We start from the raw sequence: 14,598 nt of genomic DNA on the forward strand, positions 1-14,598 counted from the left end.
GCGGGGATCGAAAGAAAAAGGTAAGTGACCAAATATGAGGTGCCAAAAATAATTCAAGAAAAGAAAGTTTTATAGTACATAGAGGATGACATGCGGGTCCCATTTAGCGACGGCGGTATCACTTGTTTGAGAGGCGGCGAGTGATCGAAAGAAAAAGTCAAGTGACCAAATATGAGGTGCCAAAAAAATCCAAGAAAAGAAAGTTTTATAGTACATAGAGGATGACATGGGGGTCCCATTTAGCAGCAGCGGTATCACCGTTTGAGAGGCGGCAGGGGATCGAAAGAAAAAGGCAAGTGACCAAATATGAGGTGCCAAAAATAATTCAAGAAAAGAAAGTTTTATAGTACATAGAGGATGACATGCGGGTCCCGAGTTAGCGACAGCGGTATCATCTGTTTGAGAGGCGGCGGGGATCGAAAGAAAAAGGAAAGTGACCAAATTTGAGGTGCCAAAAAAAACTCCAAGAAAAGAAAGTTGATTGCACATAGAGGATGACATGCGGGTCCCATTTAGCGACGGCGGTCTCAACGTTTCCAAGGCGGCAAGGGATCAAAAGAAAAAGGAAGTAGCCAGAAAGCAGGGGGTCAAAAAAAATCCAAGAATAGAAAGAATTTTGGTTCATAGAGGATGACATGCGGGGCCCATGATCCTGCATCGTAAACGGCTCGATCGGAGAACGTTGAACGAGATGGCGCGATCTAGAAAAAAACAATGCCGAGAGGGCTGCCATCTGGGCCCTACATCCCTTGGCGGTGCGGATTTGCGTTGACTCGGCCGGCGAACCCAAGATTTCGAGATGCACCACGTCCCGGGCCACCATACGCCACGTTTTGGCCGCTTTCGTCGGGCTAGGTGGCCTCAAAAACGAGAAAAAAAAAAGTTTTGACATACACCACGGAGGGACCAAAATCGTCGGCCATGGTACACCAGCAACCACGGCGCGACTTCAACTTCGTCGGCCATGGCAACTTTTCTTGTAGTGATATGGGCATTTGTGAGCCTCAAATCCTAGAAAAAATGAAGGTCTCCAAGATCTTTGAGAGCAAACTCAGTATTCAAGCTGTGTAATAGAGCTGAGATCGTTGCGTCTGACGAACTTGTCACAGTAATATCATCAACATATATGAGTAAAAACATAGTGATACCTGACTTGTCAAATAGGTACAAAGATGTATCTGCCTTGGAGGGAACAAAGCCAAGAGTGTGAAGTTTAGAATTAACACGAGAGTACCATGCTCGAGGTGCCTGTTTCAGTCCATAGAGAGATTTATCAAGTTTGCAAATGTAATTGGGGTTAGTGAAAGACTCAAAACCAGGTGGTTGTCTCATATACACTTCCTCTTCCAGAACACCATGTAGAAACGCGTTCTTGACATCTAGCTGCCGTAAGCTCCAGCCTTTTGAGACTACTATGGACAGAACAAGTATAATAGTAGCAGCCTTAACGACAGGACTGAAGGTGTGATGTCTACGGGTGCTTCTATTCTTGTAGACAGTGTTGGGCCTCCAAGAGCAGAGGTTTGTAGAACAGCAGCAAGTTTCCCTTAAGTGAAACACCCAAGGTTTATCGAACTCAGGGAGGTAGAGGTCAAAGATAGTCCTCTCAAGCAACCCTGCAACTAAGATACAAGAAGTCTCTTGTGTCCCCAACACACCTAATACACTTGTCAGATGTATAGGCGCACTAGTTCGGCGAAGAGATAGTAAAACACAGGTGGTATAGATGATGGTAATATTGCAGGAAGTAAAGATGCGATAGAAAACGATGAAACAAGCGATGTTTGCAGTATTTGAAACAAGGCCTAGGGATCATACTTTCACTAGTGGACACTCTCAACATTGATCGCATAATAAATAAATAACTTCTCCTCACTTGTGCTACATATGCTCTTGTTTGATAACAAACACCATTCATTGCGTAGGGCTACAAGAGCTCCCTCAAGCCGGAGTAAACAAGCGCCACAACATTCGGCATTCATATTTAAGTAACCTTAGAGCATAATAGATCTTTGCAATTTAAACCGAGTACTAACATAGCATACACACTGTCACCATTACACTATGAAAGGGGGAATAGATCACATCTATACTATCATAGTGATAATTAACTCCATAACCTACAAGAGATTATGATCATAACCTACGCCAAGTACTTCACGATGCACACACTGTCACCATTACACCATGAAGGAGGAATATACTACTTTAATAACATCGCATGAGTAGCACATAGACTAATAGCGATACAAAGCTCATCATATGGATCTCAATCATGCAAAGCAATTCATGAGATCATTGTATTGGAGTACAGAGAGAGATTAACCACATAGCTACCGGTACAGCCCTTAGCCTCGGGGGAGAACTACTCCCTCCTCATCATGGGAGACAGCAGCGTTGATGGAGATGGCGGTGGTGTCGATGGAGATGCCTTCCGGGGGCAATTCCCCGTCCCGGCGGCGTGCCGGAACAGAGACTTCTGTCCCCCGAATCTTGGCTTCGCGATGGCGGCGGCTCTGGAACTTTTCTCGTATCGTGGCTTTTCCGTGTCGAAGATTTAGGTCAGGGAGCTTTTTATAGGCGAAGAGTCGGAGTCGCAAGGGGTCTGGGGGATCCACACACCAGGGGGCGCCCCCCCTTGGGCCGCGCCGCCACCATGTGTGGTGGCCCTGGGCCTCTCCTCTGGCCCCTCTCCGGTGTTCTGGAAGCCTCGTGGAATTATAAGATACTAGGCATTGATTTCGTCCAATTCCGAGAATATTTCCTTACTAGGATTTCTGAAACCAAAAACATCAGAAACAGGAACTGGCACTTCGGCATCTCGTTAATAGGTTAGTTCCGGAAAATGCATCAAAACGATATAAAGTGTGAACAAAACATGTAGGTATTGTCATAAAACTAGCATGGAACATCAGAAATTATAGATACGTTTGAGACGTATCAAGCATCCCCAAGCTTAGTTCCTACTTGCCCTCGAGTAGGTAAACGATAATAACAATAATTTCTGAAGTGACATGCTACCATCATAATCTTGATCAACATTATTGTAAAGCATATGACATGAATGGAGTGATTCAAAGCAATGATCTATAGTTTGCTAACAAATAGATAACATATAGCAAAACTTTTCATGAATAGTACTTTCAAGACAAGCATCAAAAAGTCTTGCATAAGAGTTAACTCATAAAGCAATAAATTCAAAGTAAAGGCATCGAAGCAACACAAAGGAAGATATAAGTTTCAGCAGTTGCTTTCAACTTTCAACATGCATATCTCATGGATAATTGTCAACACAAAGTAATATGATGAATGCAATAAGCAAGTATGTAAGAATCAATGCACAGTTGACACAAGTGTTTGGTTCTAAGATAGAAAGAAGTAGGTAAACTGACTCAACATAAAGTAAAAGATAGGCCCTTCGCAGAGGAAAGCATGGATTAAATCATGTGCTAGAGCTTTTCAAGTTTTGAAATCATATAGAGAGCATAAAAGTAAAATTTTGAGAGGTGTTTGTTGTTGTCAACGAATGGTAATGGGTACTCTAACTACCTTATAAACCAGACTTTCAAGAGCGGCTCCCATGAAGTACGTTATCTCTACCAGCAAGGTAGATCATCCCTCTTCTCTTTTGTTTACACATGTACTTTAGTTTTATTTATTAGATGACACTCCCCACAACCTTTGCTTACACAAGCCATGGCTAACCGAATCCTCGGGTGCCTTCCAACATTCACATAACATGGAGGAGTGTCTATTTGCAAATTTAAGTTGCTTACTGATAGATCAGGGCAAAACATGTGAAGAGAATTATTAATGCAAGTTAATTAATTGGGGCTGGGAACCCCATTGCCAGCTCTTTTTGCAAAATTATTGGATAAGCGGATGAGCCACTAGTCCATTGTGAAAGTACTGTCGAAGTAAATGACAAGATCGAAAGATAAAACACCACATACTTCCTCATGAGCTATAAAACATTGACACAAATAAGAAATAATAGCTTTTGAATTGTTTAAAGGTAGCACATGAAGTATTTACTTGGAATGGCAGGAAATACCACATAGTAGGTAGATATGGTGGACACAAATGGCATAGGTTTTGGCTCAAGGTTTTGGATGCACGAGAAGCATTTCCTCTCAGTACAAGGCTTTGGCTAGCAAGGTTGTTTGAAGCAAACACAAGTATAAAACGGTACAGCAAAACTTACATAAGAACATATTGCAAGCATTATAAGACTCTACACTGTCTTCCTTGTTGCTCAAACACTTTTACCAGAAAATATCTAGACCTTAGAGAGACCAATCATGCAAACCAAATTTCAACAAGCTCTACGGTAGTTCTCCACTACTAGATTTAAACTACATGATGCAAGAGCTTAAACATGATTTATGAGAGCTCAAAACAATTGCCAAGTATCAAATTATTCAAAACCATATGAAGCATTTTCTGATTCCAACCAAATAGCAACAAGTGAAGCGATCAACTTTTGCCCTTGAACATTTAAAGCACGACTAAGAACACAAGTGTTCCATACGAAAAAGAGGACCGTGTGTCTCTCCCACATGAGCATGAATTTATTCAGAGAATGAAAATAACAAAACGAAAATAAAAGCACACAGACGCTCCAAGTAAAGTACATAAGATGTGATGGAAGAAAAATATAGTTTCACTAGAAGTGACCTGATAAGTTGTCGATGAAGAAGGGGATGCCTTGGGCATCCCCAAGCATAGATGCTTGAGTCTTCTTGAAATATGCAGGGATGAACCACGGGGCATCCCCAAGCTTAGACCTTTCACTCTTCTTGATCATATTGTATCATCCTCTTCTCTTGACCCTTGAAAACTTCCTCCACACCAAACTTCAAGCAAACTCATTAGAGGGTTAGTGCATAATCAAAATTCACCTGTTCAGAGGTGACACAATCATTCTTAACACTTCTGGACATTGCACAAAGGTACTGAAAGTTAATGGAACAAAGAAATCCATTCAACATATCAAAAGAGGCAATGCGAAATAAAAGGCAGAATCTGTCAAAACAGAACAATCCGTAAAGACGAATTTTACAGAGGCACTTAACTTGCTGAGATGGAAAAACTCGAAACTAATGAAAGTTGCGTACATATCTGAGGATCACGCACGTAAATTGACAGATTTTTTTGATTTTTTTACAGAGAGTTCTGCGCAAATTCGTGACAGACAGCAATTCTGTTTCTGCGCAGCAATCCAAATCTAGCATCAACTTTACCATAGAGACTTTACTTGGCACAAAAATACATGAAAATAAAGATAAGGAGAGGTTGCTACAGTAGTAACAACTTCCAAGACTCAACAAAACAGTAGTAAAATAAACACATGGGTTATCTCCCAAGAAGTTCTTTCTTTATAACCATTAAGATGGGCTCAGTAATTTTAATGATACTCTCGCAAGAAATAAGAGTTGAAGCAAAAGAGAGCATCAAGAAGCAAATTCAAAACACATTTAAGCCTAACCCACTTCCTATGAAAAGGAATCTTGTACACATATAAATTCATGAAGAACAAAGTGGCAAGCATAGAAAAGCAACACAAGTGCAATTTCAAGATTCTCAACATAAAGAGGGGAAACTTAATATTATTAAGATGCATATAACCATATTTCCCTCTCTCATAATAACTTTCAGCAGCATCATTGATGAAATCCACAATATAACCATCACTTAAAACATTCTTATCATGGCTCATATGCATAAAGGTATTATTATCAAGAATTTGAACATGGTAAACAAGTTGCATACTAAGGGAATGGTTTTTGGCAATCCCATCATAACTATGACAAGTTTCATAAGGATAATTATAACTTGTGTCATATCCATCTCTATAACGATTATCTAAACCAGAATATATAATTTTATCATTTTCACTAAAAGTAAAGGTCTCAAATATAGGATTTTCAAGCACAACATACCCAAGCTTAGAGCTTTCAATATCATCGTTTGAGGGAACATGAATAGTGCTAACATCATTACTTTCATAATCGGTACCAAAAAGATTTCCAAAATCAATGGTAGTGTGCTCTTCCAAATCATGATCACTAATATGGGTAAAGGGCATAGGAAGATCATTGTACTCAGATTCATTATCATAATAATCATTAGGAGCAACATACTTACGGTTACCTATTGTTACCTCATACATGCGGGGATATGCCGTCACATCTTTCTTTTTATTCCCCCTCTTCTTCTTCTTCTTCTTCTTCTTCTTCTTCTTCTTCTTCTTCTTCTTATTTTCCTTCTCCTCGTTCCCTTCTTTAGGAGGAAGAGGCTTGAAGGGAGGCTTCTCCACATAACCTGATTTATTTCCAGAAACAATAGAAGAAACTTGGGAGGATTCCTCCTTTTCATTAATAAGTTTGAAACACACAGCGGTCCTATCATATTTTGGCAAAATGTCATCTTCTAAAATATTTTGTATGTAAGTATTTGTGTGGCAATTATCAATGCAATAAGAAAGACACCCATGCAGGACACTATTAATATCAAGAGCACTCATATCCACCAAAGAAGTTTTTCTCAATAACTCTTCACACCCCAAAAATAAAGTAAGTTCATCATGCTGATTAGGAGTGATTTCATCATCACAATACAAATTTGTAGCACTCATAAGGTTCGAATTATTATTGGAGGAGCATTGAAAATTAAAATGACCCCCTCTATGGCAAAGTTCACAAATAAAAGGATAGAGGGCACAATTTTTTTTACCAAGATCATCTAGAGCCCTAGACCACTTTCTAGTTTTTTCATTCCTATGATGGATACAATATTCTTCTTCAATTTCATTATTTTCACAAGGTCTATGAACTCCACAAAAATTAACATGCTTATAGGAAATAGCATTTTCAGAAGTTTGAACATGTTCATTGCAATCATTAACAACAATTTTATTTTCTATGCAAGTATCTTTAAAAGGTTCATGATACATGTACCAATTTTCTTTAGGAACATTAATATGAGAAGCAAAGGATCTATAGCAATCGACCATAATTTGAGGATCAAGACCATATTTAGCACTAAGCTGTTGAAAATCAGCAGTTTGAGCGAAAGACTTAATGCAATCATACTCGTAGTTTATACCTGATTCCGTACCTTTGTCATTCTCCCAATCTTCAGTATTGCTTTGAATTCTTTCAAGAAGATCCCATCTAGCTTCATCCTTCTTGCTTGTGAAAGATCCCTCCAAACAGGCATCTAGATAGTCCTTGTGATGTCCTGAAAGCCTTGCATAAAAATTATTAGTAATAACATTACTGGGGAGCTCATGAATGGGACATTTGAGCATTAGAGACTTCAATCTCCCCCATGCTTGGGAAATACTCTCTCCATCACGAGGATAAAAGTTATAAATGTAATTCCTATCAATATGCACTTCATGAGGAGGATAAAATTTAGAGTAAAAGAGAGGCACAATATCCTTCCAATCAAGAGAATGCCCATCCTTCAGCAGTTTATACCAATGCGCCGCTTAACCAGACAGCGACATAGAGAATAATTTCTTCCTAACTTCATCCATAGAAATACCTGCACACTTGAATAACCCGCATAATTCATGCAAAAACAGTAAATGATCTTCAGGATGAACAGTTCCATCCCCTCATAGCGGTTATCCATAACACGTTCAATAATTTTCATAGGTATCTTGAAAGGAATATTTTCAGTAGGTGGATTTAAAATATCACAAGCATCATTAGAGTTATCTCTTATGGGAGATAAAGTATTATCAGAGCAAATTTTCTTCCCTAAAACTGGGAAGCTACAAAGATCATAAAAACTAGCTTCCCCAAGCTTACACTTTTCCATAGCATTAGCAGTAATTGCGTTCATACTAATAACATTGCTACTATCATGCAAATAAGATTCCATAGGTTTTTTAATTTTCGCATCAAACAATTCTAAATCAGGAAAAAGATTAAAAAGCTCACTAATTTTTTTGTTGTTTTCCATTATGCCTAACTAGTGAAAATAAAAACAAGAGACAAAAAAATAAAATTGCAGAATCTAAAGGAGATAGCTTCGAGCACTCACACAACGGCAACAGTGCTAGGAAATAGCTTAGTAGTCGGAGGATGTGAATACCTTTTACCTTACCTCCCCGGCAACGGCGCCGTGAAAATAGCTTGATGTCTACGGGTGCTTCAATTCTTGTAGACAGTGTTGGGCCTCCAAGAGCGAGAGGTTTGTAGAACAGCGAGCAAGTTTCCCTTAAGTGAATCACCCAAGGTTTATCGAACTCAGGGAGGTAGAGGTCAAAGATAGTCCTCTCAAGCAACCCTGCAACTAAGATACAAGAAGTCTCTTGTGTCCCCAACACACCTAATACACTTGTCAGATGTATAGGCGCACTAGTTCGGCGAAGAGATAGTAAAACACATCTGGTATAGATGATGGTAATATTGCAGGAAGTAAAGATGCAGTAAAACAGTAAACAAGCGATGTTTGCAGTATTGGAAACAAGGCCTAGGGATCATACTTTCACTAGTGGACACTCTCAACATTGATCGCATAATAAATAAATAACTTCTTCTCACTTGTGCTACATATGCTCTTGTTTGATAACAAACACCATTCATTGCGTAGGGCTACAAGAGCTCCCTCAAGCCGGAGTAAACAAGAGCCACAACATTCGGCATTCATATTTAAGTAACCTTAGAGCATAATAGATCTTTGCAATTTAAACCGAGTACTAACATAGCATACACACTGTCACCATTACACTATGAAAGGGGGAATAGATCACATCAATACTATCATAGTGATAATTAACTCCATAACCTACAAGAGATTATGATCATAACCTACGCCAAGTACTTCACGATGCACACACTATCACCATTACACCATGAAGGAGGAATAGACTACTTTAATAACATCACATGAGTAGCACATCGAATAATAGCGATACAAAGCTCATCATATGGATCTCAATCATGCAAAGCAATTCATGAGATCATTGTATTGGAGTACAGAGAGAGAGATTAACCACATAGCTACCGGTACAGCCCTTAGCCTCGGGGAGAACTACTCCCTCCTCATCATGGGAGACAGCAGCGTTGATGGAGATGGCGGTGGTGTCGATGGAGATGCCTTCCGGGGGCAATTCCCCGTCCCGGCGGCGTGCCGGAACAGAGACTTCTGTCCCCCGAATCTTTGCTTCGCGATGGCGGCGGCTCTGGAACTTTTCTCGTATCGTGGCTTTTCCGTGTCGAAGATTTAGGTCAGGGAGCTTTTTATAGGCGAAGAGTCGGAGTCGGAAGGGGTCTGGGGGACCCACACATCAGGGGGGCGCGCCCCCCCTTGGGCCGCGCTGCCACCATGTGTGGTGGCCCTGGGCCTCTCCTCTGGCCCCTCTCCGGTGTTCTGGAAGCCTCGTGGAATTATAAGATACTGGGCGTTGATTTCGTCCAATTCCGAGAATATTTCCTTACTAGGATTTCTGAAACCAAAAACAAGCAGAAACAGGAACTGGCACTTCGGCATCTCGTTAATAGGTTAGTTCCGGAAAATGCATCAAAACGATATAAAGTGTGAACAAAACATGTAGGTATTGTCATAAAACTAGCATGGAACATCAGAAATTATAGATATGTTTGAGACGTATCAAGGTGTCATCATAATCTATGCCATACCTTTGCTTAAAACCTTTTGCAATAAGACGAGCTTTATACATGTCAATAGTGCCATCATCATGTTTCTTGATTCGGCCATCAGCCTCTCGCAAGCATACAAAAGGAAGCTAGTGCAGATGAACTTTCTCCATCAGCCTCTCGCAAGCAGTTCCCTAAAGCCATCGGTTGCGGAGTTCAGCTGCCGAACCATCAGATTTTCCAATGGCGCCCAGCAGCAGCGCACTCAAATCCAGACAATCCGCAGTAATTCCCCCCTGCAGTGATCCAGCTGTTGGGGGGATGACCCCCGGTATGCCAAAGATATGTCATACCGGATGGTCTCACCCTTCAGGATACCGGTTTAATGTTCATGCCGGAATAAGAAAATAGAGTTTGGCTAAGTGAAGCTAGGCCGGTATCCCCAAGAGGGGTATACCGGAACCAGGAAGGAAAGACGCCGGCGCACCGGAAGGAGGAACTTGCCGGCTGACTGGTCAAAGATTCCGTCAGGAGCTAAAGGACAAGGATGAGCTAAGCAAAGTAGCTTTAAACGAAGACTAGAAGACAAGGAGGAGGATGACGGTCAAAGAAGCCGGAGGACGTCATCCTTCATGTTTAAAGAAGACCCCGGCGTCATCTGTGATTAAAGTAACTTTATAAAGTATCTTTGTAAAGTAGTTTGTCTAGTCAAAGATCCCATTAGGGTTTCTTGTTCTGTAAGCCACCCTCTCCCCTATATAAGGAGAGGGGGCAGCCTCTTTCATACGCGCGATCCACAGTAGAGAGAACAACTCCGTAACCTGTCTTGAGATCAAAGAACATGGTGATCTAGAGCGAGTTCGTCCTTGTGTCTTTCTTCTTCTACCTCTGGTCTTGGCCGGGTTCTTGAGGAAAGCATCCGGAAGTTCGTCCTTCTAGTCACAAACCCTCCCCCGAATCCTCTGGCGTCCATTCGGCCCCAACATAAGCCATCCCATGGCATCTGCTCGTTCACCACGACGACACCAGCAGTAGCAGATTGGAGTCGAGCAACCTCGAGTTTTTGTCCAGGCACAAAGGCCGCCAACTTCTGATCATCATAGAAAGTTTTCGAAGCATCTCCTTGACACTGGGCCAGCTTTTTCCCTGAAAACACAAATCATTGCGGGTAGACCACAAGGTCCAGAAAGCCGCAAATGAAGAGATATTAAGAACTGAATTGTTCTTGCTAACCCACCATCTAGCAATAGATTCAAAATCCAAACCAGTAGGTTTACCAAAGATATCAGATAGGGTTTTCCAGAGCATCTTGGCAACAACACATTCAAAAAATAAATGAGTAGTTGTCTCAGGTTCACAGCAGAACATGCAAGTTTTATCATCAACAGTCCTACGTTTAGCAAGATTATCTCGAGTAAGAAGTTTATTGTTTGATAAAAGCCACAAGAAGATATGAATCCTCGGCGGTATATGCAAACTCCAAACTGCAGGAGTGTGGATCGTAACAACCCCACCATCGTTCACTATCCCATAAAAAGATTTCACTGAGTATTCACCAGACGTATGATAGAGCCACACCGGCTTATCCTCACACTCAATTAGCCGAACTGTCAGGATAAGACACACTAGTTCAATCCACCTATTAAACAAAGCGAGAGAAACGGATCTTCAAAAGGTAAACCTTAAATCAGACCCATCCCATGCCTCTGCAACAGTACATTTTTTTCATTAACAATTGTATATAGATCCGAGAAGAGAATTGCCAGAGAACAATGACCCAACCATATGTCCTCCCAAAATAAATCCTTCCGGCCATCACCCACATTCCACTTGAATCCAACCTTCGCCGCAGAAGCAGCCCTGTTATGGTGCTGCTAGAGGGATGACACGAGAGGGTTGGCCGAGGGCATTGCCCACGCCGGTGGCAAGAGGGAAGAGATTTCCTTCTTAATTCTTGCTTGATTAGATTGATACGTCTCGTCTCCTTATGTAGAGAGGTTTACTTGACCCCTAAGCAAGCGACCCTTATCTCTAATTAACCCTAGACTAATGGGCTATACCGCCAGCCCAAGCCCATTACATACTCTAACACTACACCCCACCTGGACATGCAACTCGTCCTCGAGCTGCAACCTAAACAAACCATGACTCGACTCAACACAAACCTAACACCTAAAAACGAGCCTTTTACATCTCGGCTTGTTTTATTACTCTTAACCTGAAATGGACTGGGACGCTTTATTGTTGACCCCTGAACATAAAGTGGACACCATCCGCCCGTCGAACGTGCACCTGTACAGCCACCTGGATCCCATGAAAACCAGCAGGACAAAAGGAGGCCGCGCACGGCGGCTGGCGGCGGAATGCAGTGGTGCTACGCGGTGCGCTCCTGTCGGTGACACCATGCCTTCTCCCCGCCGGATGACTGTCGATGGCGCACACTTTGAGGTCATTGCCCGTGGGAAAAATAGCATGTCCGGCGCCCGTGGGGGAAACCGCACGCCCAAGATCCCCGACGCTGCGGACGAGATCGAGGTCCGTTGCGCAAGTGCAACTTGGAGGAGCTGCAGCTGCAGATCACGCATCTCCCGCACACGTCGACGCACTAGGAGGCCGCGCGCAGCAGCCTGCAGCCTCACCGCCGCCGACACGTGGCGGATAGAGATCCAAGCCGGAAGCGGTGACGGCGACGGAGGGAAACGGACTTGGTGGAAGGGCATCCCAGGCGGTGTCGATGTAGAGCCCGGGGCCAAGGTCGCTCCCACACCGCCGAAAGGCAGGGACAACGTCGGTGGCGGCAACAGCCGCTGCTGTGGTGTTGGTGGCGACGGCAGCAGCTGCTGCTGTTGCAGCTGCCCACCGAACGGCAGGGACAACGTCGGTGAGGACATCAGCTGCAGCGGCGGCGTTGGTGGCGGCGGCTGCTGGTTGACACGCGTGAAAGCACACGTCCGTTGGGAACCCCAAGTGGAATGTGTGATGCGTATAGAAGCAAGTTTCCCTTAGTATGAAACCAAGTTTATCGAACCAGTAGGAGTCAAGGAACACATGAAGGTTGTTGGTGGAGGAGTGTAGTGCGGCGCAACACCAGTGAAACCGGCGCCAACGTGGAACCTGCACAACACAATCAAGATACTTTGCCCCAACGTAACAGTGAGGTTGTCAATCTCACCGACTTGCTCAAAACAAAGGATTAAACGTATAGTGTGGAAGATGATGTTTGTTTGCAAAGAACAGTAGAGAACAATGATTGCAGTAGATTGTATTCAGATGTAAAAGAATGGACCAGGGTCCACAGTTCACTAGTGGTGTCTCTCCAATAAGATAAATAACATGCTAGGTAAACAAATTACAGGCGGGCAATTGACAAACATAGATTCAATACATATCATGATGATCACTATGAGATTTAATCAGGGCATTACGACAAAGAACATAGACCGCCATCCAGCATGCATCTATGCCTAAATAGTCCACCTTCAGGTTAGCATCCGCACCCCTTCCAGTATTAAGTTGCAAACAACGGACAATTGCATTAAGTATGGTGCGTAATGTAATCAACACAAATATCCTTAGACAAAGTATTGATGTTTTATCCCTAGTAGCAACAACGACATCCACAACCTTAGCACTTTCCGTCACCGTCCTGCATTCAATGGAGGCATGAACCCACTATCGAGCATAAATACCCCCTCTTGGAGTTACAAGTATCAACTTGGCCAGAGCCTCTACAAGCAACGGAGAGCATGCAAGAACATAAAAAACGCATATATGATAGATTAATAATCAACTTGACATAATATTCTATATTCATCGGATCCCACCAAACACAACATGTAGCATTACAAATAGATGATCTTGATCATGTTAGGCAGCTCACAAGATCTAAACATGATAGCACAAGAGGAGAAGACAACCAACTAGCTACTGCTATGGACCCATAGTCCAAGGATGAACTACTCACGCATCAATCCGGAGGCGGGCATGATGATGTAGAGCCCTTCGGTGATGATTCCCCTCTCCGGCAGGGTGCCGGAGGCGATCTCCTGAATCCCCCGAGATGGGATTGGCGGCGGCGGCGTCTCTGGAAGTATTTCCGTATCGTGGCTCTCGGTAATAGGGTTTTCGCGACGAAGGGTATAAGTAGGCGGAAGGGCAGCATCGGTGGGGGCACGAGGGCCCCACACCATAGGGCAGCGTGGGCCCCACCCTGGCCGCGCGGCCCTGTGGTGTGGGCGCCTCGTCGCCCCACCTCGTATGCTCTTCGGTCTTCTGGAAGCTTCGTGGAAAAATAAGACCCTGGGCGTTGATTTCGTCCAATTCCGAGAATATTTCCTTTGTAGGATTTCTGAAACCAAAAACAGCAGAAAACAAGAATCGGCGCTTCGGCATCTTGTTAATAGGTTAGTGCCGGAAAATGCATAATAATGATGTAAAGTATGTATAAAACATGTGAGTATTGTCATAAAAGTAGCATGGAACATAAGAAATTATAGATACGTTGGAGACGTATCACTGGTGCTGCTGCAGCTTCCTGGTGGGGAAGAAGGCGGCCAGTTGCTGGAGAAGAGGGACCCCCGGCGCCGAGGTAGGGCCCGACCCGGAGATGGTGGACAGCGGCAGCGGGGTCTGCAGAAGCCTGGCGTCGGGTGGCGGCGACGACAGCAGCAGCGTCGGCTGCAGCGGCCCGGCGATCGCGGCGGAGGCCGCCTGGTGCGTCGGCTGCCACGGCAGTAGCGCCGCTGGCGGTGGCGGCCCGTAGGGACCGGCCAGGAAGAGGCGGATCTACTGGACAACAGTGGTGAGATCGCGGATTGCTCCGGCGATCTCCTCCGGGGTGAGGGTAACGGGAAGCGGCGCGGTGGAGGTGGCCGGCACCGGCCTGGGCGGGACGCCGGTGGTGGTGGCCATCGGGCCAGTGGTGGTGGGATGGCTGGACATTATCGAACCCGAAAAGCTGATACCAAATTGTTATGGTGCTGCT

This window comes from Lolium rigidum, chromosome 7 (genome assembly GCF_022539505.1).
Source record: "Lolium rigidum isolate FL_2022 chromosome 7, APGP_CSIRO_Lrig_0.1, whole genome shotgun sequence".
In the NCBI taxonomy this organism is placed as follows: Eukaryota; Viridiplantae; Streptophyta; class Magnoliopsida; order Poales; family Poaceae; genus Lolium; species Lolium rigidum.